Source organism: Kogia breviceps, chromosome 5 (genome assembly GCF_026419965.1).
Source record: "Kogia breviceps isolate mKogBre1 chromosome 5, mKogBre1 haplotype 1, whole genome shotgun sequence".
Classification (NCBI taxonomy): domain Eukaryota; kingdom Metazoa; phylum Chordata; class Mammalia; order Artiodactyla; family Physeteridae; genus Kogia; species Kogia breviceps.
Window position 1 is genome coordinate 13,199,394 of NC_081314.1, and position 17,394 is coordinate 13,216,787.

The following is a 17,394-nucleotide window of genomic DNA, read 5'->3' on the forward strand; positions in this document are numbered from 1 at the left end:
TGGAGCAAACCTCAGGGAGGTTTTGGGTTTGGCAGCATCTCCCTCCTAACACACCTACAAAGATGGTTGCACAGAGGCTCCATGTGCACTTATAGTTGGGGCTGGGGTGGGCTTGGGTTTGGGTCCTTCTCTACTGAGAGCTCGGAGGTTACCAGTGGAGGGATCAGGCAAAACAAGAGCATAAGCATTTTCTGATTCTCAGAATTTCTGAGATATCTATTGTTTCAGTGGCGCTGGTGAACTCGTGATAATGAAACTTCACCTTTGCACACAAGCCTTGACCAGCATTCTGGAGCACATGACAAAGAAAACCTTAATTTTGAAAGTGCTGAGCACAAAGAGGAAAAGAAAAAGCTCTTACTGTGCAAGGTTTCTATGTATAGAAATATGGCTTAATTTTTAAGGCTTGAAGACCGCATTTATAAACGTCTAAAACCAGTTCAGACTCTACATGAGAGGAAAAAGAACTGCAAAATTTTCATGAAATATTTTTTTTTAGAGACTATCTTTTGCATATCTGTTACTGCATTGTAAAATGAGATGTGTTTACTAAAGAAACAGGTTCTGGCCCATTGTAAATTTGAAACTAAAATATATTTGAGAAGTTAAGCTCAAAGGAAAGAACCCATGAATTTATTTTGAAAAGTGCCAGAACTTGGTGCTTACAGAACCACAGCTGTATGGTTTGCAATGAACCATTCTAGGGACTCTGTTTCATTCAGTGAGGCTATTTTTCTTCTAACAGAGCCATCTATATTTAATATTTCCCCCTTTAAAATTGTGATTCCTCATCTCCCCAAATAATAGATAAACAAATAATGCATTTATTCTTGTACGTTATCTACAATTGATTTTGGAAGCCTCTAAGTTTTTATTTTCATCTTTCATATAACACGTTTAAAGACCGCTTCTTAAAATTTAAATATTTTAAATGTTTCTTATTAAGCTTATTTGCGCTGTTCAAAATTATCTCCAGAAACCCATTTATTTTTAGTTTCAAGCTAAAATGGAGCTGAATCCACAGACTTTTCAAAAAATTCTTTTGTGGTCTAATGGCGCCACACCTATCATATATATGATTTTTTAGGAGGAATCATCTCACTTTTATAGCAGAATCATTTTATAAGTTTATAAAAGCTATATATTTATATAGTATCTGAATAGGAAAGGCCATCCAACTGAATACCCTCCCCCCCCAATTACAACTGTCTTATTTAATTTGTTTTAAAAGTCATATTTTAATCTATTCAATGTTCTTGCTACATGGCTCAAAAAAAATCTATAAAACATGCAAATTTCAACCTACCTGTGTGTATCACTTAATGCAGTGCTAGCATCACAAGACATTCAGCCATTTTTATGTAAAGCGATGGAGACCAACTGATTTCTCCGTCTTCTTGCTCTCAAGTTTTAGATGCAATTGTCACACACACACAAAACCATACGCAGAACAGCTTGAATGTACTGTGATCACGAGAACTGAATTTATCAACAGGAAAACAGGTTTGAAAAAAGAAGTTTCTCATCCAAGGTTTCTCTGAGGCTGCAACCAAGGAAGTAGCGTGTTGAATTTTTTTCCCTTCCTCCTCTGAGAGTTCAAAGCCTGGAGCTGACCACTGCAAAGGCCACTGTCACATCTGCTGAAAATCAAACCACTGATACCAGCACTGAAAATACAAATTTGAGAACCAAGTTGTTTGTACACCATGGAGTGCATAAGAGTTAAAAATAGATTCCACCTTGCCTCCTACCCGCATAATAAACATGTAAGTTTCAAGTGTTTAATTTGATATTCACATTAATTAACAATACAACATACATTATTTAAAAGACAGCAAATGCAAGAAGAAAGGGGAGACACCATCTGGTAGCAGAGTTTTGTTGTTGTTTTTGTTTTTAGGGTTTTTTTTTTTTTTTTTTTGGCTTTGTTAAAAAAAAAAAAGGTAAAATTCTATTTTGAATGTGATGAAAAGCAAACATCCAGAAGCAAATGAATCGGAGCTGAAAGGTGATGCTGAAATAGCTAAGGCTGTAATGAGGCAAAAACAAGTCTTCGCTACCAGATGATATGGCATCCCGAGCATTTACATACTCACATCTGAAATACTAGGCAACGTGTAATGAATTCTATACACAGCATGCACACACAGCACAAGCACGGCTAATCCTGCCTGCCATCTTAGGCTCGCAGGAGCAAGATACGCACTGCAGGCAGCACACGAGCACTGGGGAAGGAGGAGGCAAAGGACAGCTCACCTTAAATGCAGTGTCTGATTAATGTTGTAAGTGACATTGCATATCAGCCTCAGAGTCTTGGTTCAACTGGGTAGGAGGGAACAAAGAAAAATGTCATCAACTGGTGATGCAAGATGAGCCCAATCACTAAACACTGTTTAGCAAACTCCAAATTCTGCAACCAGACAGTAGAAGGCATTTCATACACTTCAGCAGAGCTGCTGCACAATGAATGTGCCCTTCTGCTTCTGAGAATCAAACAATCCTTTTGCTAAGGAAGAAAATAAGCTGGAACGAATACTGTCACATCTTCTTCTTGAAGAAAGCTTTCAATACAGTATGTATCTGGTTCGGGATGCATTTTATAGACTGTTAATTTCATAGAATGGCTAGCAACAATGACAAACACAAACCTTTTAAGCTACTGCAAAGTAAAGAATAATATTATAAAGGGTGTAGCATTTCTAGATTATTTTTCAGAATCCTAAATGGTGCCGGCAGGCTTGTAGAAGAATGCATGATCAGCTGTCTGTATCCGTGCTATAACCTCTAACCACAAGCCGTGTAAATGTATTCTGCTAAATGTATCTGCAGTACAGAATGGCAGATACCTCCCCAGTCGGAATGGTATTAAAATGTGAATGAATTTGCTTAAACTTAAAAGCAGAATAAAAGCACTTACAGAAAAATAAACTGATGCTGAGTTCCTTTCGATGTATAGCTGACCATCACGAACGATAAAATGAAAGCTGTCCTTAGGACACTGACCTAAATAATGTTAAGTCTTGCAACAGCATACTGTACTTGCTCAGAACCTAGGAAATGCAAAATGATTTTTCTCCTTCCTCCCCCTCCAAAAGCTAGAACGTAAAGTAACAAGCCATTAACAGGAATACCAAAAGGCTTTGTGTATATATATTGTACATACTGTAAGGGAAGAGATGGTGTTGAGGTGACATGCAATGTTTCTTTGTTTTACTTTGAGGCTTAGCTACGCTCCCACGATGACATTGACATCATGGAGGTCAGGGCTGACACTGGGGTGCTATCTGTTTTATGAGTGAAATGTTTTCCGAAAATTAAATCTCATCTACTCAAACACCCGAGTTTCATGTCTTCTTCAATATCCCCTCCTTACTGCCGCTGCTCAAGATTGATGGGCTTTACTTTGGCTGTATGTAATAAATTGGAATCACCTTCTGTAGAGACTCCAATACATAATCGTAGAAATTAATTTTTTAAACAAAAACCCTTCAAGAATTCTTATACATTCCCTTTCAATCTTTCCTATCAACACACACACACACGCACACGCACACACACACACACACACAGACGAAGCTCAAATTGCAATGAAATGTTTAACATGGGGAACAAAAAATGTGGAAAGAGCTGCTTATTCAGGATTTTGAAGAAATGCCTAATAAGCAAAGACTGTTTTGCTACAAAACCAGTGTCACCATGTTCCCAAAGAGAGGAAAACAGAATAGCTTGCTAGCAAAATTTCCTCCAGATCCTGCCGGCAGGTAAAAATCAGAAAAGCATTTCATTTACCATGCTGTATAAAACATGAAGTCTTTTATTTTTAAGGAAATGGAACAGATTCTTTGCTACTCTTTCTTCAGCTACAAAGAAACCATACCCACCCCCAGCCTTAGATCCTGGACATAAGCCAACATTTTTAGAAAATGTTATGAGACTGATTTTGAATTTATAATACGTACGTTTTTCTTCTTCTTATTTCTCCAAAAGTCTTTAACTGCCTATTGCATCACTAAACATGCTAATGTTAATTAATTTTAACACGTGCAAAAATGAATTAATCTTTTCTGGGGTTGCCTCTCTCTTCTATAAGAACTGGCTGCAAACAATCAGGTTAGCAAAACATTTAAGTTGCCCAGAATTTTTTTAAAGGAGAAAATGTATTTGAACATCTGAACTTAGGTGCTAGGTTTCACAGCCGGATCTTTTGTTTCTAGCTCTCATTCTGTCTCGTTCCACCGAACCCCAAGTGATTTTTTAGCTCAATGTGTGGAAAGTATCCAGCCCACCTCTATCCCGGACACTTCAGAGTCTCTGAGCTGGGTTGTCCAGATGGTCGGTCATACCTGAACCACTCCGAGTCGTCTTCGCTGTGGAGCACATCTCTCTCCCACAACTATTCCAGAAATAAACGTGGCTTTAACGGAAACAGTAGCTCCTGGTCTAACCCCGATGGTGGACCCATCTTCCCCGCCCCCACCGTCATTGCTCTATGAGCTCTGGTTAGCATTGACAGCGACAGAAAATTAGGATGGAGTATCCCTAAGCTAATTCCCCCTTCACCATGGAGGTTGAGAATTAGTGAGCCTATAACGCGCAGTTGCAAGGTACCCATTTAATATATGGTCATCTATAAAGCAGGGTCCTTAAAGTGGGGTTGGAGGAGGTTGAGGTGAACACTTAGACATTTGATGCCCTTGGTGTCTTGTCCAGATAGTCCTCATTAATAACACTTGAAAGCTAGACACTCACATTAAAATACTCACAAATTAGTATCATGCAAGCTAAACATACACGATACGGAATCTACTCTGACCACATAGAATGAAGTCGCTGCCTCCTCTGCCTGAGATAATAAATGACAGTGACAAGGACAGTAATCCAGATCAGGCTCCCACAAGATGAGTGAATAGTGTTATGTCCGCTTTACAGGGGCAGGGTGGTGAATGTGGTCAGGTCCCTTACTGGTGCTTGTAAGCCGGATGCCAGGGCAAGTGGTTTCCAAACCCCCCAGTGGGGTTCTCTGTCTACCGTCTGTCAAATCGAGCCTAAAAGCCACGTATCGGTTTATTTTGTGATGTTCCAAAACATTCAATGAGCAAATGTGGCTTGTTTACCGAACCTGCTTGTATTAAACAAATTTGAGCTGTAGTTGAAAGCATTTAGATGGATGAGCTTGTTTAGACAGACATTGTCGACTAGTAAATCCTGTTTTGCACTGAAAAAAAAAAAAAAAATGCTCATGTCCGAATTACTTAAGCTTTGTCATGATTACAAGTGGCAAAGGTATGCACTCATTTACGATTTTTTTAAAATTGTGTGCTCATCAACCTCCTCAGGGCATAGGCACAAACGTTCATTTAACAGACAAATCCCTTTTCCGTGATGAAAATTTTAACCTGTTTTTGCCTCTTTGATGAGTCAAGCACAAGGAACCCAAAATAATCCGGCAGGAGCAGGCGGGAGAAGGACAGAGCTAGCAGTAAGGGCTGCCTCTTTCACTTTGATTAATGCCCTTACTTGCTTTTACAGTCTCCTTCTGCAGTCTGAGCTCATTTTCTTTTCAGTCCTGTGGGTTAAAGTTAAATTGCATGACTTATGCAAAGTACATAATTCAAGTATGAACAAAGCTTGACTCTCTGTTTAAAAAAAAACATAAAGTCAGGGCACTGGGTCCCCGAGGAGTCCTTGGTTTATAAACATTTGGATTGGTTTGTACATTTCTTTGCTCCATTCACTGCATTAAAAAGTACAGCTGGTTTCCGTTTATACCTAATATAGATATTCAACATTTGTGGGTAAAATTTGTTATCAGGTTCTCCTACTCTAATCTTGATATTTTTTTCCTAATCTCGATTTTTAAAAATAAAATGTTCACCAGATGTAACTTTTTTGTTTAAGTTCTTAGAATTTAAAAAGTTTAAACATTTTTATGAGGTTGGTTATTACATTTGTTTGTAGGATATTCATGGAAACAATATGGTGATTTAATTTATCAATGACTAAAAATGCCTTCGGATGATATTTTAGCCTAAATTTTTAGGAAAGTCCAATGCTACTTTGAACGTCTACTTTTTGCCTAGATATCTGGGCAGGGACTTCTGCTTTCTACTTTGATCAGAGCTAAGGCTATAGTAGCTACCATTTATTGAAAACCTACTACGTACTCAATATTTTAGCTCTATCATATTATTTAATTCTAACCCAATAATTCTGCAAGGTGGGTATTAGTTATCATCAACTTTAAGTGAGGAACTAACTGAGATTACCAGTCACACATAGCAGAGCTAGGATTCAAACCCAGTCCAATTGATTCCAAAGTCTGGGTCTTTCCACCAATCCTAAAAGGATAAAACCTCCTCCATCCACATTCTGTCCTGATGTAGCGATAGGAATCTTCTGATTGTGCAGACTCCTGGTAGAGGGGACCCCTGCTCCCTGGAGGCCAGGACTACCTCTGTTTAGATGAACCAGCCTCAACTCTCCAAGCCCTGGGAATTGTGGGTACCAACTGGAGACAGTTTGGACCAGCAGGTGGAAAAGAATAAGAGAAGAGGAATTAACTAGACCTCGTTGGAAAGTTAAGGATAGAAAGCAGGATAACAGTTTTGGTCAGAGATTTGTCATAATTTGGAAATGTTTTATCAGGTGAAATAAGTGGAAAAGCTTACATATCCATTTGAGCAAACTACTTCACCTAATGAAGTCCAGTCTTTTCATGGTACAGATGAGGAAACTGAGACTATGAGAGATCGGGTCATTTGCCCCAGATCACACACTTTGTGAGTTTATCCATTTGCTGTATTAAAATTCTTCTACAAGCCTGCATTTGTGAGTAAATTTGTTATCCAGTTGTTAGATTATTCTAATCTATATTATCAAAGAGGGATTTCCGTGGTGGTTCAGTGGTTAAGACTCTGAGCTACTATTTCAGGGGGCACGGGTTTGATACCTGGTCGGGGAACTAAGATCCTGCATGCCATGCGGCCAATAAATAAATAATCAAAGAAAACTCAGTATAACGATCAAGACTGACCTGGTTTCAAGTACCGTATGCTAACATATATATATATGGAATCTAAAAAAAAAAAAAAAAAAAAAGGTCACGAGGAAACTGGGGGCAGGACGGGAATAAAGACGCAGACCTAGTAGAGAATGGACTTGAGGACACGGGGAGGGGGAAGGGTAAGCTGGGATGAAGTGAGAGAGTGGCATGGACATATATACACTACCAAACGTAAAGTAGATAGCTAGTGGGAAGCAGCCGCACAGCACAGGGAGATCAGCTCCGTGCTTTGTGACCACCTAGAGGGGTGGGATAGGGAGGGTGGGAGGGAGGGAGACGCAAGAGGGAAGAGATATGGGGATATATGTATATGTGTAACTGATTTGCTTTGTTGCAAAGCAGAAACTAACACACCATTGTAAAGCAACTGTACTCCAATAAATATGTTTTAAAAAAATGGACTTTTGGGCTTCCCTGGTGGCGCAGTGGTTGAGAGTCCGCCTGCCGATGCAGGGGACACGGGTTCGTGCCCCGGTCCGGTAAGATCCCACATGCCGAGGAGCGGCTGGGCCCGTGAGCCGTGGCCACTGAGCCTGCGCGTCCGGAGCCTGTGCCCCACAACGGGAGAGGCCACAACAGTGAGAGGCCCGTGTACCGAAAAAAAAAAAAAAAAGAAAAAAAAAAAATGGACTTTTGAAAAGCCTAACTTTTGAGTAAGAGATTTTCCAAGCTTAGTGTTTCAAATGCACCATTTTACTGATTGCCTCTCTATGTGAACATCTGTACATTCTGCCCCCATTTAAGATCCCTTCCAGCTCTGAAGGTTTGTGATTCTGAAAAATGCAGCCCCGCTTGCTTGCTTCCTGGGTTGGTTAGGCCAAGAGCTGGACTCCAAGCCTCCTGCCTCCTGGCTGGGTGACCAGATGACTGTCTCGCTCATTGGCAGTAATTTTAGATGCCAGCCAGATGGCTTGCAAAGGGGGCTTTCAAATCAACTCCATCAAGCTCCGCCCTGCTCGGAATATGAGAGGAGGATTATCTCTCTCAGTGGTCCTGAGGCGGTAGAACAAAGGCTTGGGTGAATGGACATGCGTGAGGAGTCTGAGCTCCAGGAAGCCTGCTCCAATTCTTAGACATGAGGTTTCTCACTTCCATCCGTTAGCACTTGTGTAAGATGAGGGCAAGGAGTACACACTTGACGGCAAGGACCGGGCAGCGAGCCTTGGGGACCAAACTGAGGTTACCCTCGAGGAAAGAGTTGGAGGGAGAAGGGAAATGTGAACCATGTGGTTTTCAACGGAGAAAAAGCGGTATGTGACTTAGGGTTGCCAGGGAGACTGTGGTGGACAGCACCGCACCCCAAGCTAATTCAGCGCAGACTCTCCGGTGGGAATATCCTCAGCATGGCTCACCACCACTTTCGACGTCACTACCTCAGCTTTAGCAGCAGAACAGAGCCTGCTTTCATCGTGCAGTGCATTGGAAATGTGGCACTAATAAGGACCTTGCGTGCCCATGGAGATCAAGGGCATTCCTGCATCTCTAGTCACACATTCATCCGCAGCCATCTCTGTTTGCCACTCCCCAGATGGAGAGCAAATGAAACAGCAGGCTCTTCTAGATCCTGAATTGGCAAAAGATATTCAGCAAGAAGGCTGAGTTTCTTCTTTCTAGAGAGATTAGCAGGCAACTAGGTTGAAGAGGGAAGGCGGTGACGTACATGAAAGTGGAGAAGGAAGAATTCTTACAGATGGGTCAAATCTACCCCACGTGAGAACATAATCCTCTCTTCATATCTGTCTGAATCCTGGGCAGCAAATATTCCAAGACAACCTGGGAACAAATTCATTTGCCCTCTCTTCTCTCAGATGAATGAGTTTGTAGTTTGGAAAGCTCACCACCATGAACCTCTTCTCACCAGAGCAGCCTAACAAATCTCAGTGAAGCTTCACTTCCTGTGGACTAAAGATAAAAGCACAATATGTTTTTGTTGTGTTGAATTACCTGCCTTTACTCACGTCTCTGGCTGGCATCCTGTGAGATCTCTGTATCTCCCACAGCACCTAGAGCCTTGCCAGGTGCAATGGAGGGGCTTATATGGGTAGGATCTTGATTAACCAACACCGAATTAGGGGTCCTTTCTCTGCTCCCACCACTACCAGTGGAATCTTCAGCTTTGTCCTTTGAAACCACTTCCTAAAACTAGAGAACTTGTTCCATGAGTTAAGGAACTGATCTGAGGACTAAAAATACCTATGGAAGTCTTTCAAGTTCTTAATCACTTGTTTACCAAGTCGAGGGGGTGGGGGGTGGGGGGACAAGTTGTCTGGCAAGCAGACCACAGGCTTCGTTTACATCTGTCCCTCCTAGAACAGGGAAAGGGGACACAGAAATAAGGGTGGCTTGACGACCACACAACTGCCTCCAAAATGTGCCTCAACGTTTCCTCGGGCTCTCAATGGCATAGCGCACTTCATAGAATTATAGGATAGGCAAAGGCACTTCAGATGATGTCATCTGAACCCCTTCTTTCTTCTTCTTCTTTTTTTTTTTTTTTTTTTTTGCGGTACGCGGTCCTCTCACAGTTGCGGCCTCTCCCGTTGCGGAGCACAGGCTCCGGACGCGCAGGCTCAGCGGCCATGGCTCACGGGCCCAGCCGCTCCGCGGCACGTGGGATCTTCCCGGACCGGGGCACGAACCCGCGTCCCCTGCATCCGCAGGCGGACTCTCAACCACTGCACCACCAGGGAAGCCCTCTTCTTCTTTTTAAAATAAATTTCATTTATTTATTTTTGGCTGCGTTGGGTCTTCATTGCTGCGCACAGGCTTCCTCTAGTTACAGGGAGCGGGGGCTACTCTTCGTTGCGGTGCGCGGGCTTCTCATTGCGGTGGCTTTTCTTGTTGCAGAGCACGGGCTCTAGGCGCGAGGGCTTCAGTAGTTGTGGCTTGCAGGCTCTAGAGCACAGGCTCAGTAGTTGTGGCACACGGGCTTAGCTGCTCCGCGGCATGTGGGATCTTCTTCCCGGACCAGGGCTCGAACCCGTGTCCCCTGAATTGGCAGGCAGATTCTTAACCACTGCGCCACCAGGGAAGCCCCTGAACCCTTTCTCTGAGGGAGGAGAAAATCAGATTCAAAGAGAGTCCGATATCTGAAGACCTCAGCAACCAGGATAAAAGCTGTATTCCTTAATTACTAGTATTCTGCTCTTTGTAATTCAACACACTGGCTCAATTAAAAAAAAAAAAAAAATCGGGCTTCCCTGGTGGCGCAGTGGTTGAGAATCCGCCTGCCGATGCAGGAGACACGGGTTCGTGCCCCGGTCCGGGAAGATCCCACGTGCCGCAGAGCGGCTGGGCCCGTGAGCCATGGCCGCTGAGCCTGCGCGTCCGGAGCCTGTGCTCCGCAATGGGAGAGGCCACAACAGTGAGAGGCCCGCGTACCACAAAAAAAAAAAAAAAAATCTACTTTTCACCTAAATAGGTGCCTGAGAAATGGTTACAGAATAAGTGAACTAATGAATAGATTCCAGTATAGAGGGTTTATAACTTCTTTCCTAGTTCCTCTCAGAAGAAAATGTTATAGAATACTTAATTTTTTTAAAGCTCAACTAAATATAATTTTTAGCAAAATAGTAAATATTAGGCAAAATATCACCTGGGACCAAGTGTTATTTGAGAAGTATCAGAGGTGATAGGCTTGATTGCTATATTAAGTCCATCAGATTAAGTTCAGCCAGCTGAAGTAGGCTTTTATCCTATTTGGTTTGCAAAGAAAAAATCTCATGAGTTAGCATGAGCAGCTAAAAATAAGTTGCAGGTTTCATTTTCTGTTGTTCAGTATGGTTTTGAAACCAGAAGGTGCAAAACCAGGAGATTCACCAACGCCCACTGAAGATCAACAATTCGAATAGTCTCCTTTCTGACACAGCAACCTGATTACAGCTCACAACCTGGCCTAAGACACGTACACCTATGTCCCTCTCACCGTGGTCTCTTGTGATGGCTGCCCCTAATGAATGAGGCATGGCAGGAAGTTAGGGACTGAGGCCAGTCCTGGGGGACAGTGGCTTGTGTGTGTGTGTCTTATCATATCCGGACAGGATGCCACTTAGACATCAGCCCCATATGCACAGCAGCCTCAATCTTAGGTGGTGCTGGGGACCCCTCCACAAAACAAGGGCATAAGTAATGCTAGAATTTCACTAAGATGAGGCCTTGAAGGTAGTGAGCACAGCGGGTACGCCTCGACCTAAATGCCCAGGGCCTTGTGCAATTCCATACTGCAAACCCAGGGGGCTCACGATAAGTTGAATTTCAAAACTGTCTTCCCAGGGCCAAGTTTGGCAAAAAGGTGTTTGACAGAGGCATAAATGCTTCAAAGGGAAGGCAGCCGTCTCACATTGGAGCGTTCAGCTGCGGCACAAGGCCCGGAGAGAGCAGAGCTGGTGAGAGAAAGCCCTCAGCGGAATGAGATTGAGAGGGGGCAGAGAAGGGTTAATCTCCTTCCATTAGAGGAGGGGCCATTTGGTGAAGGTGAAGAGAATAATCTGTATGAAGAGCAGGGAAGACAAAGAGCCATTCCAGAAAAGAAATTACCGTGCAGCGGTGAGCAGGATGATTTGTCCTAGATTTTTCACCGTGAGACCATTTCTTAGATCTGAGTCTTTGAAGTTACAGTCTCAGGGTGGAGGAGGGGAGAATATTCACACTCAGTGCTGGAAGATGAGCTGTGATTATTGGGTCTGAGATGGGCTGACTCTGATTGACTCTGAGAAGCAGAGGGTGAGGCCAAAGCCACCAGGATGCACCATAGAGGCTAACCATAAATTAGAAAGCGGCAAGATAAACAATAGGAGTTGCTCATAAAAGAGAAGCTAGTGGAGAGGCTGAATCCCCTTTCCTTGGGGTGAGGAACAACCTCCCCCTTTATTTAAACCTAAAATAAAACTTTTAAAAAGTCACTTTTAATAATTTTTTGGGAAAGAGTTTAAGGTTCACAAGAAGTTGCAAAAATAGTACAGTAACTGTATGATGTCATCTGTCTTCCCAGAATGGTATTATCTTATGCTACTGTAGTACGTTCTCTAAACCAAGAGAGTAATATTGGTACGACACAGTTAACTCAGGTACAGACTACTACTTCAGATTTCACCAGTTTTTACGTGCATTCTGTGTGTGTCTGTGTCTGTGTGTCTCGAGCTCTATGAAATTTTATCACATGTGGAGATTAGAGAAGCCATCAACACAATCAAGATACAAAACGATTCCATCACCACAAAGAAACTCCTATGCTACCCCACCACAGTCACACCTTCCCCCAGCCCTAAGCCCTGCCACTGATCTGTTCTCCAACACTGTAATTTTGTCCCTTTAAGAATGTTATGTAAGTACAATCATGCCGTCTGTAACCCTTTGGAACCGGCTTTCTTTCACCCAGCAGGATGCCCTTATGATCCACTCATGTTGGATGGGAAGATGTGCCTTTTTACTGCTGAATAGTAATCCATGGTATGGAGGTACCACAGTTCGTTATCCACTGAAGGACACTTGGTAGGTGTCCAGTTTTAAGCTATAACAAATAAAACTGCTATGAATATTCATGTACAGGTTTTTGTGTGAACCTAAGTTTTCATTTCTCGTCTGTAAATACCCAGGAGTGGGAATGTATGGTAAGTGTATGTTTAACTTTATTAAAAACTCTCAAACTGTTTTCCAGAGTGGCTGAACCGTTTATACTCCCAGCAGCAGTGTATGAGCAATCGGTTTCTCTCCATCCTCGCCAGCATTTGGTAGCATCAGTATTTTTTATTTTAGCCATCCTGACAGATGCATAGGGGCTCCTTTTGATGGTCCCCAGTCAAGATGGCAGTCAAGTGTGGGGCCTTCGGGGCTTGAATGGCATGGCTTCAGATCTCTCTCACTGTTCCAGCTTTCCTAATACTTGTCTACACAGCAATGTGGGCTGTGTGGCATTTCCATGATGGAAAATGGGGTTCTTGATATGGGGTGAGGTTTTCAGGTTTGTCTGGTTCCTCTTGACAGCAGTAGTGGGACATTGCCATCTGGGAATGTTGGGCCTCTTTGAGGCGGTACCTCTTGGCCCAGCAGGGAGACTTGAGACCAGTGATACGCACTCCCATGGGGTAATATGAAGGCCATGATGTGACAGTCAAGGGGCAGTGACGGACTTTGCCTGGGCCGGCGTCCTCCTGCAGCTTTGGCCAGAGACTGTATAAGTGATTTGTATTCCTAAAGTCGGTGACTTATTAGCAGGATGTGTGTTTGTTCCAGCGGGGGCGGGGGGGGCATGGAGTGAGCACAGACAGGTAAGGATGGGACCACCAGGCCACTTGTCAGATGTCACAGGACACACTGAACACTTCTTGCCCTTGGACCTCCTACTCTGTTGACCACTCAAGACTCTCCAGCAGCATGTGGACACTTTGTCTGGATGTCACAGAACTCTGACTTCTACCTCCTGGGAGTTAGATCTGGAGGCACTGCTGTCACCACCCCATGGATCTTCGTAGCCTAGGGATCCAGGTCCTGCCAGCAATTAGAATTCCATGTGCATAGCAGAAGGTCTCTCAGCCAAGGAACTTGTTCAGGACACCAGGGAAATGGGCTTTGTAAAGGGCCAACCTCATAGTGATGACTCGAGTTGGCCCAGCCATGTCTGGAAAGTCACCTTCCACCTGTTGTACCCCTGATTCAAGGGAGGCTGTGGACCTTCCCAGAATCCATACCCATCATGACCCTGGCTCCACAGGTTTGGACCAGGAGGCCAGGAATCAGGAGGGCAGTGATCCTGCATGGGGACAGCCAAGAGGTAATGGAGATCATGCACAGAAGCAGGGAAGCTCTGTGATCCTGGGCAAATTCCTTCATGCTTCTGTGTGTAGGATGGGTGCAGCGAACGAAGGGGCGACTTTGGCTTTTGGCCCTTGTGCTTTACCTGGTGCATTCACGGGACATGGACGTGAACTTGGGCATGGAGGAACCTAGATGGTGATACACAGAACCTGACCGTGAACTGGGGACTGCTGGGGGGTGAGCAGTGTGCGGAGGCTGAACCCCAAAGTCAGATGATATGATAGTGGCCCTCCAGAAGTTAAGGCAGTATTGATAAAACGAGTGGGAGGGCAGCCAGATACTCTCAGGTGACCAGTGGGTTTGGCCTGACGGCTTTGAGCAGACTTATACAGACAGGATGGAGAGTCACACTTCCTCTTAGAAGGTGGTGAGAATTTTCAAATCTGGTTGTTGTTTGTTCACTGCGTTCTCTGGTGTAACAGAGAATTTTCCAAGTTTCCATTCCTGGGCGCCTCTTCTGTGGCCCGTCGTCCTTGTTCAGCCAGGTGCTCCTACTTATCTGCTGTCAGAAGGCAGCCCAGCCCACAGCACCTTTCGGATATAATGAGGCAGGTGCAGACCGGGGCAGTACCTTGCCTGACTGTGAGGTTGGGTAATGAGACTCCATCCTCCAGGCTGAACGCACGGCAGCTCCCCCCGAGCTCTGGCTTGGTCTTTTCAACTCACACTGCTGTGCCCTAACCTTTGCTACAGTATGAGTCTTGCCCTTGCCTGCCCCTGCTCTGTTCTCTTGGCTTCTGATTCGAGACCCGACCTCATACTCAGCCCTTGTGGTCTAGATCCGTGTGGCTATTCTATGTCCTCCTTGGTCTAAGTGTTACCACCTTGGGGTTCAGGGCCCAGAGCGGTCTCATGAGGTGACCCTCGCAGGGTCTGGGCTGCCCACACACGTCCTGGGGTATGCTCTGCCTATCAGAAGGCAGACAAAAATTCCCTGCTGGAAGCAGGTGCTCACTTCAGGACTCAGTCTTCTCTCCGCCCCTCGTCTCTACGATTGTAACAGAGAAGAACACACCTGACTCCATAGTGGATCTATTCCTTTAGCTCTCACCTTTGTGCTCTGTGGCCTGTGCTTAATCATGCTGGCTCGGCACCTTTTGTAAAACAATGTTGCCATAGCCTGAAATATACTTGATAGCCCATTCCAAGGCTCTGACCTTTAAAGGTATAATACTTCTCCATTCACATAGAGATAAAAAGTTGCAGAACAGAGAATAACATTTGTCTTGCTGGAGGTTTATAGGAATATTGAGATAAAAAGTTGCAGAACAGAGAATAACATTTGTCTTGCTGGAGGTTTATAGGAACATTGTGACCAGACCTACGTGGACAGCTGCAGGACCAAAGGATTCCCGCACCAAGAAGTTTGCAACAACTAGCCACACCTCCTCCCCTTTTAGTGTAAAAGATGCCTGAGTTCTAACCCTGATAGGCTGGTTGTTTGGGACACTAGTCCACCATCTTCTCAGTCTGCTGGCTTTCTGAATAAAGTCACTATCCCTTTGTCCCAACACCTCATCTCTCGATGTACTGGCCTGTTGTGTGGCGAGCTACTGCTACTACTACTGAGCTTGGACTTGGTGGATCCAGGCCCTTTGCTTATTCAAGTTCTAGTTCTACCTTTGCCACTAAATCTTTGGGTAACAACCATAAGTGAGTCAATTAACCGTTCTGGGGCTCAGTTACCTCATATTTACAATAAGGTTTCCTAACTCCCTAGCTGATAATCTTTCAACTATACCAAACCATGATTAAGGAGAAATTAAAATTAAAATTCAGAAGCCAAAAAGAGCCTTTACGTTAAATTCTGGTTTAAATATATTAGCTTAGGGTTAACTATTTTCTGTGTAATAAGTGTTGCTGAAAATGAATGTTTATTGAATTGAATGCAGCATTAACAATAGTTCTCAGGCCTTAATGTGCATAAAGATTGGGAGAGTATATTAAAATGCATATCCCTAGGCCCCCTCCACAGAGCTTTTGATGTCACTGGGGCCTAGGAGCATGCATTTTAACATGAGAAACTGAAAGGGACTTAGGTTTTGAAATAGACATTGGTAATTTTTTAGAGGCTAATTTATCAATATGCATTAGGAACTTTAAAAATAGGTCGTTTGACCTACTGATTCAATTCTAGGAATTTTGCCTAAGGTGTCCACCAAGATTTATCTACAAGAATGTTTTTGTGGGGGCTTCCCTGGTGGTGCAGTGGTTGAGAGTCTGCGTGCCAATGCAGGGGACACGGGTTCGTGCCCCGGTTCAGGAAGATCCCACGTGCCGCGGAGCGGCTGGGCCCGTGAGCCATGGCTGCTGGGCCTGCGCGTCCGGAGCTTGTGCTCCGTGGCGGGAGAGGCCACAACAGTGAGAGGCCCGCGTACCAAAAAAAAAAAAGAATGTTTTTGTGTTTATAATAGCGGAACACTAGAGGCAATAAAAATGTACATAAAAAAAGAATGGATAAATTAAGATATATCCATGCAATGGAAACACAGCCATTAAAAATCAAATTTTCAAAATCATTTAGTGACTTGAAAAAATGTTTACAACATAACATTAAATGGGGTAAAAAAAAGCATATAAAATACCATTTCAGTAATGTTTAAAAGAAGAAAAGACTATATATGAAAAATTGAAAAGAAATACATTGACATGTTAATATTGAATTGTTGCTTGGTTGTTGGATTACTAGAGATTGTTGGTTTCTCCTTGATATTTTTCTGTATTTTCCAGATTTAGATTTTGTATAGTGACTAGTTATGGCTCTTTTTACAAATTTTTAAAAAGTAAAGTAAAGGAATTTGCCTCATGTAGAGTGAAAAGAGAGGGAAGAGAGACCTCTTAGGAGCCCAGCCCAGCCATGGCCTCGCTGCTACAAGAGGACTTGGAAGACAGATAGACTGAATCTGGTGCTGGGGTGAATTTTAAGCTACATTCTCTCTTGCAAAGTATCTTGATATAGTCGATGCCAAGGAATTTGGGTCAATGAGAAAGTCCTTTTCACTGGATACTACTTTCCTGCTGCATGTGAAGATAACAGACTATAGGAACTGGAATGTGGAAGGGAATTCAGAGTTTCCACAACATCTTTACTGCTCTTGGGTTGATCTCATGCTTGTTGCCTCTGTGTGTAATCCCCCGGGCCCCTACCCAGAACACCAAGCAGAGAGACTGCACTCTGCTTAGGGGCTTCTGGACAGATGATGGGCTCTATTCCGGCCGGGGAGATGCCACCCAGGGCCAGTGCTTCTGTGGAGTGCTTTCAAAATCTCCTCTGGCCAATGCACTGGGAGCCCTACTGAATGCCAGGAAGCATCTTTCTTTGGCAGAGAGATGGCTCAAATCTACCCTCCCTCACGGATCGTAGTGAGTCCCAGGTCAAATGTCTCTGAATAAGATTAGAAGCTTCACGGTTAGACCCCTATCCTAGAGTCAAAGCTTTTCAAATGTCCTTGAAATTTTTACACAACATGCTTTGGCTAGTTAGGAAGTGGTACAGGGACTTGCCTGGTGGCGCAGTG

General features: G+C 43.8%; 1 protein-coding gene and 1 long non-coding RNA gene across 9 annotated transcripts in view; one reads left to right on the forward strand and one right to left on the reverse strand.

Annotated features, from left to right (window-relative positions):
• The window catches only part of ZBTB38 (zinc finger and BTB domain containing 38), a 104,778-nt gene that overhangs the window by 82,111 nt on the left and 5,273 nt on the right, over window positions 1-17,394 (reverse strand). For 2 of the 8 annotated variants that reach the window (XR_010840617.1, XM_059064928.2), the window contains exons 3-4: window positions 2,257-2,322; window positions 1,307-1,667 (exon numbers count right to left, since the gene is read on the reverse strand). The exons of 1 other annotated variant lie outside the window; for it this stretch is intronic. The gene's annotated coding sequence lies outside the window, so the exon portion shown is untranslated. Of the gene's footprint in view, window positions 1-1,306; window positions 1,668-2,256; window positions 2,323-2,917; window positions 2,939-4,343; window positions 4,526-6,624; window positions 8,966-17,394 lie in introns of those variants that run through there. 5 more of the 8 variants (XM_067033630.1, XM_067033633.1, XM_067033632.1 and 2 more) reach the window with 5 other exon arrangements.
• Window positions 2,428-17,394, forward strand: part of LOC136794222 (uncharacterized) — a 44,298-nt gene continuing 29,331 nt past the window's right edge. The window contains exon 1 of the long non-coding RNA XR_010840620.1: window positions 2,428-2,572. This is a non-coding gene — a long non-coding RNA (uncharacterized lncRNA). The remainder of the gene's footprint in view (window positions 2,573-17,394) is intronic.